At 47.5% G+C, this 10,183-nt stretch overlaps 1 protein-coding gene across 1 annotated transcript in view; it reads right to left on the minus strand.

Annotated features, from left to right (window-relative positions):
• The window catches only part of LOC143292110 (uncharacterized), a 31,587-nt gene extending 29,626 nt beyond the window's left edge, over nucleotides 1-1,961 (minus strand). The window contains exon 1 of the mRNA XM_076602298.1: nucleotides 1,036-1,961. The gene's annotated coding sequence lies outside the window, so the exon portion shown is untranslated. The remainder of the gene's footprint in view (nucleotides 1-1,035) is intronic.
• Between the last annotated feature and the right edge of the window lie 8,222 nt (nucleotides 1,962-10,183).

The following is a 10,183-nucleotide window of genomic DNA, read 5'->3' on the forward strand; positions in this document are numbered from 1 at the left end:
TATAATCCCAGCTAAACCCCACATAACTATATTATGTCGTTTCCCACCTTTCCTTTCGTTCGCTTCAAGGACGGACAGCTATGTGTGGATGTATTGTTTTCGAAATTCACTTCACACTGGTGTTTGAAGGGCATTTCCCTGACGCATGATGAACGATATTCCTCAGTGCCTTTATTTCAGAGTTCAACAACATGAACGATTTTGTTCTCTCTCTCTCTCTCTCTCTCTATATATATATATATATATATATATCTTTCTTTATCGCTCATTCACTTACACACATACACAAGGCAACACACACACTTACTAATATATATATATATATATATATATATAGATAGATAGATAGATAGACAGATAGATAGATAAACACACACACCAATACACAAATACACACATGCAGACACACTCCTCCCCCCTCACACACGCACGTCTTCCCCAACACACACAGTCCATCCAATCCACCCACCCACACTGCACCCACCCACCCACCCACCCACCCACACACACACACACACACACACACATGCAGGCACACACACACTTTCAACTCTCGAATCTTCTTGGCCGTTGTTTTGATATTTAGTACTTCGCGATTTCAGGAATGTTTGTCTGCATTGTGTGTGTGTGTGTGTGTGTGTGTGTGTGTGTGTGTGTGTGTGTGTGTGTGTGTGCTGTGTGTCTTTGTTTGTGTGTCTCTGTTTGTGTGTCTGTGTGTGTGTGTGATGTGGGTGGATGGTGTGTGTGTGTGTGTGTGTGTGTGTGTGTGTGTGTGTGTGTGTGTACTGTGTGTGATAGTGTGTGTGCGTGCGTGAGCGCGGGCGTGTGTGTGTGCGGGGCGTGACTCAGTGTGATATTGTGATATTACTTGATTAAAAAACAAAAACGAAGCTGTTACAGTCTTTTTTTTTTCATTTTTCATTTGGACGAGTAAACATGAACAAATTTTCATTCAAAATGCAATCTTTGTAAAACAAAACTACAGAACAGAAGTAAAGACAGATTTGTAAGGTCCCAAAACAGAAAGCCACTTACCTGAACAGCCCGAGGCAAGCTGACACACGTAAGTCCTGTCCATACTGTCCCGTTGAACGTCACACCACCAACACACACTGTTGTAACGTCTCTTGTCGCTGACAACACGCACACACACCTCGTGGACCCACACACACACACACACACAATGTCACTGTGTTTGTCAAATGCGGGATACCCAAATCTCAGCACACACCGCAGGCCCCACACCGCTACCCCCCTGTCACAACTTGAAGGCCCATGTCACTCCACATGTCAGTCAGTGAGATCAACATACTGTGCGGAAAAAAAAACAAAATGTCCCCAAACCCCACTTCCCCACACCAGCACAAACACACCGAACTGTGAGCTAAACCAGTATCCCTTCTTTTTATAAAACTGATATCCACATGTGATACACCAATGTTCCGAGCTGCTGAACTGAAAAGCGATGGTCCGGGCACAGCTTGACTTCCACAGCAGGAATCAAAGCCGAGTAATGTCGAGTTTGAACTGCTGTCAGTTCGTAGCGGGAGCGTGAAAAAAGAGAAACCCACACAGACAGTAAGTCGTGGACTTGGCCACTTTCCCGTGGAGTAAGAGCGACGTTTGATCTCCGTGCCAAGATGCTGGCCGCTTATCCAAGTCCAACGTATCCCATTCTCGAGGGAAATAACAACTACTGCCCTGCTGGGAAGATGTGGACTGTCCGAAGTGAAGATCAGCTTGCTTCGGATGCTGGCTGGGTAGCGAGTGATGATCAGTTGTGGCGCTGGCTGAAGATGAAGAAGAACAGAAGTGAGAGGGGGTGGTGGGCTGGAATCGTTCACTGCTTCCACAAATCCGATCAGGCCGCTACAGTGTGCGTGAAGCACACACACACACACAGACACACACACACACCGACTTTGTTCCCCTGTGGTCGTCTTCGTCCTACCTGCCTACACTGCTGCTGCGAGCGATAGAGAGACTGTGAGTGAGTGGTAGGGGAAGGGGCGGTCACCGCTACAAGGGAAACGATCGTGGGACAGGCTGGCAGGCTGGGGAGCAGGAGACGGGAAAGGAAGGGAGGGGGGAGGGGGGTGGGGGACAGAGAGCAGCCACTTGTAGCGTCGGGGGTCGCCCAGCTTCACGCCTTCGTCACCTGTCGGGGAGGGGGTGGGGGTGTGGGGACTGGGGGTGGGGGCAAGAGAGTGGGGTGGCGAGAGGAAGGTGAAGTGCGGAGTGGGGTGTACAGAGAAGAAAGACCACCGCACTCACACCTCCACCCCACTCTCTCTTCTTCCTCAGCTTTAAACTTTTTTTTCCTTCTGTTGTCAGTCACGGGCCAGTGGCTTGTGTGGTCGTCAGGCAGGTGAAGGCAGCATGCAGGTGGGGGGAGAGGGGGTGGGGAGAACTGTGTGTGGAGATGTGGGGACAAGGATTGTTCGCTGTCATCACGTGGCGGGCCCTCACTGCACTCCACAGCACCTCTTCGTCACTTCTCTTCCCTGGTTTGTGAAGGGCGATAAACCTGGTGTTGTTCTCATCAACCTGAGCTTTGACTCTGGTTAAAACAATATTCTATTCTATGGAGCGTGTCACAATACACTACAGTTACAGACAAACAGGACAACAATAATATTTTTTTTATATAGTTTTGTCTTGTTATAAGTAAATCTTAAAATCTGAGAGGGATGTTTTCATAGCTAGGAATTTATACAAGTCGACGGACTGGAAAAGATTATCAACGACACGTCTGCTGGTCTGGTCTTACGTTTAGAGTAGTATGGAAAGACAATTGATTTGGAGAAACTCCCCAAAATCTTTCATTTCTGAGCAACAAAGTTTTCGAACCTTGAGAGTTTCTTTCTCTGTCTCCGAAGTCTCTGTCTCTCTCTCCACGCGCGCGCGCGTGTATGTGTGTGTGTGTGTGTGTGTGTGTGCGCGCGCGCACGCAGGCCCATCTGTTGTCATGTATATTTATGCATGCCACGTGTACAGCGGACATTTTCAGGATAATCCAAGTGGTGGGGGCAACAAAGTGAGAAGGATGGGAGACAACGATAAGGCTTCAGACAGTCCCCGCTGGGCTCTGGCGTCCCAGCCAATCAGACACATGTAGCCACACACACACACACACACACACACACACACGCGCGCGAGATTTTGATCAACCCGCGACCCCTGTTGGAGCATGGAGGATTTCAGAAAACAAGACAAAGCCATAACTAGACTTCTCAGAACGTTTGGATTAATTATCAACGTTTCTTTATTTGCGTCAAAGTGTCCTGACTAATATATTGCCAACTTCATTGAATTTTGAAGACATAATAAAACATTTTTACCTGCAGAAAATGAGTTACAAAACGAGAATACATACTTTGGACATAATATATTTATCAGTTCTATTCTTTCACAAATATCAGAATGACTTGTATACTCCATGATACAATATTTTCTGAACACACACACACACACACACAGCTTTTCCAGTCTTCAGGTGGCATAACTCTCTGTGGCTGGTATTCCAAATCCGTCAGTGGCTTTACTCTGACACCATTGCCACAGAAACAGTCATCACATGTTGTCCATAACGTGTGTGCAAACTGAAATGTTAACAGTCAAGGTCATGAGCATACCCGATGATTCAGATTGATTTTACGACTTTTGATTTTTTTTTATTTTTTAGTCATGATCTCATTTGGATGATAATGTGTGGAATATAACCTTGGTGCGGATTTGAAAAAAAAAGTCGACCAGAAAGAACGTGAGGAGTTACGTTGGCAATATTATGGGAATGATAAAACGTCTGATAGTCTTTTACGGCCATCGGGGCAGTGAATTCCTATCCACTGTGTTCAGAGCTGGGCACAGGAAGGCGGGGCCCGGTCCTCTTTGTTCCCCGTGTTGGCCTTCCCCGACCTGTCACTCCGGGTGCAGTGAGGTGCAGTGAGGTGGTGAGGTGCAGTGAGGTGATGAGGTGGTGAGGTGCAGTGAGGTGGTGAGGTGCAGTGAGGTGGTGAGGTGGTGAGGTGCAGTGAGGCGGAGTGCAGTGAGGTGGTGAGGTGGAGTGAGGTGCAGTGAGGTGATGAGGTGATGAGGTGCAGTGAGGTGCAGTGAGGTAGTGTGAGGCGGAGTGAGGTGGTGAGGTGCAGTGAGGTGGAGGCGGAGTGAGGACAAACCGGAGTCAAGTACCTCTCCCATGGACACAGCACATTGCGGAAACGGAGCATCGAACCCTGATCACTGGTGAACACTGGATCAGAAATCCAGTGTCTATCCGATTCTACCGCGGTGCCTCCAGGGAATAATACCCCCCCTCCCCCCACCTTCCCCCCACCCCCCCCACCAAAAAAACAAAACAACCCCCCCCCCCCCCCCCCACAAAAAACCAACAACAACAAACAAACAAAAAAACAACATATTAACAAGCAACAACAGACAAACAAGCAAAACTCATTCTACACTGTTGTCCATGCATACTCCCCCAGACACAGCAATTCCCAGTCCTGTCTCGTTGGCAGCCGCCCGCAGGGAGCAATGTTTCACGTGCTGTCAGATTGTCATGGTTTTTGTTGCAGTTTGTTGTTTGTTGTTCTGAACTCACCTTACCCCACCACCGCCCAACTCCACTGTTTTTGTTTTTCCCTCTCTCTCTTTTTCTCCTTGTTCAGTGGTCAGTTCTAAAGGTCATGGGATGTGACAGACCTAATTCCCGATAAACATGTTAAGAAAACGGAGAAAAAAAAAAAAACCCCCAAAACAAAAACAAAAAACCCCAAACAAACAAACAAAAAAACCCAACCCCAAAGCACCCTCTCCTTCTTTCACTCGGAGAAGAGTCACTCTGGCGCCTCACAGAAGAACCGTACACCAGGTTCCTACAGGTCTGTCCAGTGTGTCTGCTGCTTCTACAGACAACACGCTCCACCCCTCCCCCTTCGAAAAAACCCTCACCTCCAAACCAACAAAAATAACGAAAAAACTCACCTCCAAACCAACAAAAATAACGAACCAACCAACCCCCCCCCCCCCCCCCGCCCCCGTTCAAACACACCAAAATAACCATCCCCAACAACAACAATAATACAACAAAAATCCCCATCTCCCCAGCCTCCATGTAGGAATACCTGGTCTTGAGGAATGCACACTCTCACTCACCCCCACCCCCTCTCCCTGTCAAACACCCTAACCTTCTTTCTCCTCTCGCTTTCATGAAGCGAGATCTGCAAGAGTCTGTTTTGTTTTCTGCAGACTAACGAGAAGTGAAAGTGAAAGTGGAACCAAACGTTCTGGCTTTCGTAAACGTTCCAGTTCTGTTCCAGTCCTACTGTCTGTCTGGTGTAAAGAGCCGTTTTTCTTTGTTTGTTTGTTTGTTTGTGATGTTCATTTACTCCCATGTGATTGGTTTAGCCAGTGAACGACTGTTCTTATTTTGCTCAAAAACGGTCATTATTTTTATATGTGCAAAAGTTATGCCCGCTTCCCCCTGCCTCTCCTCTCTCCCCTTGCCTGGCCCCTTCCCCAACCTCTCTACCCTCCTCTCTCCCCCCTCTACCCTCCTCTACCTCCTCTCTACCCTCCTCTCTACACTCCTCTACCCTCCTTTCTACCCCCTTCTACCCTCCTCTCTACCTATCTACCCTCCTCTCTACCCCTCTTCTACCCTCCTCTCTACCTATCTACCCTCCTCTCTACCCCTCTTCTACCCTCCTCTCTACCTATCTACCCTCCTCTCTACCCTCCTCTATCTCTCTACCCTCCTCTCTACACCCTCTACCCTCCTCTCTACCCTCCTCTCTATCCCCCTCTCTAACCTTCCCCCCTCCCCCCCTGCCCCCCTCCCCCCTCTCTACCCTCCGCCCTCTCTCTTGCTTGCTCGTTCGCTGTCTCTGTGTGATTTATATATGATGTGACAATATATATGTGATATGCATGCGTCAGTCTCGGGAGACAATGGAGTTGCGCTCTGAGTGGTGATTGATACTGCGTCGGGTGTGTCTGGACAGGCATTATATATATATATATATATATATATATATATATATATATATATATATATATGTATATATACAGATCTATCTATCTATCTATATCTATCTATCTATCTATCTATATAATTATCGTGTGTGTGTGTGTGTGTGTGTGTGTGTGTGCGTGTGTGCGTGTGCGCGTGTGTGCGTGTGCGCGCTAGCATGTGCGCACATGTGTATGAAGTAGGGTTGTGTTGTGCTTTAGGCAGATGGATGTATGCTGATAAAACAACAATTGTAAAGAAAAAATGTTTCTGTTGATATTATGTATCATAGTTACATGTAATCTGGTGATGTTATTGAGTGCTCAAGATGGTGTTTCCCTCACCCCCCAAAAATGTTTCGTACATACGTCTTCTTATAGCTAAAGCAATTCCATTCTAATTACTAACTTCTGACTGACTTCTATTGCACGCGCGCGCGTATATATATACATATATGTGTGTGTGTGTGTGTGTGTGTGTGTGTGTGTGTGTGTGTGTGTGTTTGTGTGTGTGTGTGTTTGTCTATTTCTGTGTCTGTGTGTCTGTGTCTGTGTGTGTCTGTGTCTGTGTGTGTCTGTGTGTGTGATGACATGTGCTGAGGTGTGCTTCCACATTTCTGAGTTATGAAATGTCATTTTTGGTACTATTATTACGTTTGTCTTGTGTATCATCTCACTGATTAATATCTTACTCTTAACTGGTATTACGAAAGATCCTTGATGATTATCATCATCACTGTCTTGTTGTAGTTGTAGTAGTAGTTGTTGTTGTTGGTGGTGGTGGTGGTGGTTGTGGCGGTCTTCTTCTTCTCATCGTCGTCGTCGTCCTCCTGTTCCTCCTCATCCTCATTTTTCTTCTTCTTTCAACATACTCATGTTGTAATCTGCTTACGGCTATTTTCATGTTGTTTGTTGATTAGGATGCGGAAAAATGAGAATGTGAAAACTTTTGAAGTCAAAACAGCACGTTGGCATGATGTGAAGGATGATTACATGTGATATTTCAGATAACCCATATTCACGTGCAGGTCAAATTCTGAGCCGATGGAAGCCTGTAAAGTCTTGAGTCCATTCTTTCTCTCTATGTGTGTGCGCATGCTCTCTCTCTCTCTCTCTCTCTCTCTCTCTCTTTGTGTGTGTGTGTGTGTGTGTGTGAGAGTGAGAACGGAAAAGCGATGGGCTCAAATGCACAGCCCAGGGAAATAACTGATAACCGATTCCAGCACCAGAAAAATTCCAAACTTTTTTAACGACACTTGTGGAAATGAGGGTGGGGTGGGAGATGGCGTATGTCAGAATATTCTACAATCTTCTGTAAATCGATAACAGTCACACGTAGTCCAAGGCTTGACGATAAGAAAAGTGAACTTGGCTAACCTGTGGGGTGATCTATGCTCAGCATCTTTGTAGAGTTGTGTGGACATGTGTGAGCAATATGTGGGGATGATTCGGCAGGATTTTGGTTTTTTCTATGATGTGTAACTTCGCTGACCAAGAGGCAGAACTGTGTAAGGAAAAATGCTGAAAGAAGCCTTGTGACTGAAGAAAACTAAGGCAAGATTAGTTGAGTTATCAATATTTTATAACGACTGTTTCCAGGAGCAAACAACAAACATAAAAAAAAAAATTCAATTCCTCCTTCTTCAGCATCTAAACATCGTGTGCGAACATTTAATGAACTGACATGCTGTGAAATGTGTACGGAAGGCTACCAGGAGGTTTACTGGTGTGTGACGTTCGTGATTAATTTATACATAATTAGTTACATCGATGCATAGTTAGTTACACTGATAAAGTAATCATAATATTGGGCTTAAAACTGTCATGGATCGCGCGACAAACGATTATCTCTGGACAGCCTGTAGAAACAAGTGTACAGTGAAGATCTTACCCGGAGCTTAAGGCCTGAAGAGCGCGTGACGTCCATGCGTAAACCAGACAGCTGCCTCCCCTTTCTGAAAGATGTGCCGTGACGTCCATGCGTAAACCAGACAGCTGCCTCCCCTTTCTGAAAGATGTGCCGTGACGTCCATGCGTAAACCAGACAGCTGCCTCCCCTTTCTGAAAGATGTGCCGTGACGTCCATGCGTAAATCAGGCAGCTGCCTCCCCTTTCTGAAAGCAGATGTGCCGTGACGTCCATGCGTAAACCAGGCAGCTGCCTCCCCTTTCTGAAAGCAGATGTGCCGTGACGTCCATGCGTAAACCAGGCAGCTGCCTCCCCTTTCTGAAAGCAGATGTGCCGTGGCGTATATGGATCATTCCGCGCGATTTGAAACTGCCTGCAGCAGACAACAGCATTGTTGGGACACAGCCACACAATGCCGTGCACACTGCAGCCATCATGAACACAGGAAATGACAGTCCTTCACCAAATACGACAGACACTCTCCCGGGAAATGCCCCGGGACAGCAGCCGGCAGAAAAGAAGACAACCCGCCACCCGACAGTCTGCAAGATGACGAGCACAACAGCAGTGTAAGAGACTCGTGGTTAAAGCTTTGAACTTTCAATCTGAGGGTCTTTAGTTCGGATCCCGGGTATGGCGCCTGGTGGGGTAAGGGTGGGGATTTTTTTCGATCTCCCAGATCTGTAGACGGCTACTTGTACCCGAACCCTTCGAGTTTTCTGCATGCAGAAAATCAAATACACACATCAAAGATCATGTAATCCATGTCAGCGTTCGGTTGTGGGGGTAGGAATCAAGTATATACCCAGCATGTATACCCCTGAAAACGGAGTACGGCTGCCTACATGGCGGAGTAAAAGCGGTCATACACGTGAAAGGCCACTCGTACAAATACAAGCGAACGTAGGAGTTTCAGTCCACGAAGGCAGACAGAAAGAAAAGCAGACGGGAGACACGAGGTATGGGGAGACCCACGAGTTTGAAGGGTGACAGGAGAGAGTGCAGAGATTGGTGAACGGTCTGAAAACTGTTCAACAGGAGGTGTTGTCTGGGTGGTTCTTACAACTTCTCCAAACTGTTCAACAGGAGGTGTTGTCTGGGTGGTTCTTACAACTTCTCCAAACTGTTCAACAGGAGGTGTTGTCTGGGTGGTTCTTACAACTTCTCCAAACTGTTCAACAGGAGGTGTTGTCTGGGTGGTTCTTACAACTTCTCCAAACTGTTCAACAGGAGGTGTTGTCTGGATGGATCTTACAACTTCTCCAAACTCTGCATGTGAGTGGTCGGGGCCGGGTTGATCCCCCCTACCCCCCTCTCTCCATCTCTCACCCCTGTTCTTGTTCTCTTTCTCTCTCTCCCTTCCCCGTCTGTCTTTTCGCTGTCTGTCTCCTGTTCTGTCTCTCTCTCTTTTTTGTCTCTGTAACTGTTTCTTTTCACTGTGTGTCTCAGTGCATCTGTCTGTTTGGCTCTTTAAAAAAAAACCCAACCATTTCTTCTCTCTCTCTCTCTCTGTCTCTGTCTCTCTTTCTTTCTTTCTCTTTCCCTCCACTCTCTATGTCACTGTCTGTCTGTCTGTCTGTCTCCCTTTCACACACATACACACACGCGTGCGCGCGCGTTCAAACACACACACAAACACACTCAACCCCCATAAACCCCTACTGCCCCCTCCGGCTCCCCCCCACATACACTCAACCTCCACAACACACTCACACACACACACACACACAACACACACACACACACACACACACACACACACACACACACACACACACACACACACAACACACACACACACACACACACACACGCAACACAACACACACACACACACACACACACACAGAAGGCCGACAAACAAACAGCAAACAGCAGAACAGCTGTAGTTCTTTCACCCCTGCTCCCAGCAGACTTCCTGTGGCACAGGACGCGACGCGGGGCGTGAGGTAAAGCTCTTCCGGCATGCTCCCCCACCCCCATCCTCCAGTCCCCCACCCTCGGGTGGCGGGGTATTAGCGGGGTGGGTCAACACCCGGGCCTGATGATTGGACCAATATTTGTCGGGCAGGCGCTCGTGGTCGGCCCCTGGGGCCTCAGTGCTTGGAGCAGAGAGCAAACAGTTTGCCTTCCACACTCTGTGTGGAAAGGTTGGGACAAAGCTTTCTGTGAGTTCTTCTGATTGGGAGAAGGGGGTGGGGTGGGGCAGTGTGTGTGTGTGTGTGCGCGCGCGCGCGCGTGTGTATGTGTATGTGTGTGTGTG

This window comes from Babylonia areolata, chromosome 18 (genome assembly GCF_041734735.1).
Source record: "Babylonia areolata isolate BAREFJ2019XMU chromosome 18, ASM4173473v1, whole genome shotgun sequence".
NCBI classification, from domain to species: domain Eukaryota; kingdom Metazoa; phylum Mollusca; class Gastropoda; order Neogastropoda; family Buccinidae; genus Babylonia; species Babylonia areolata.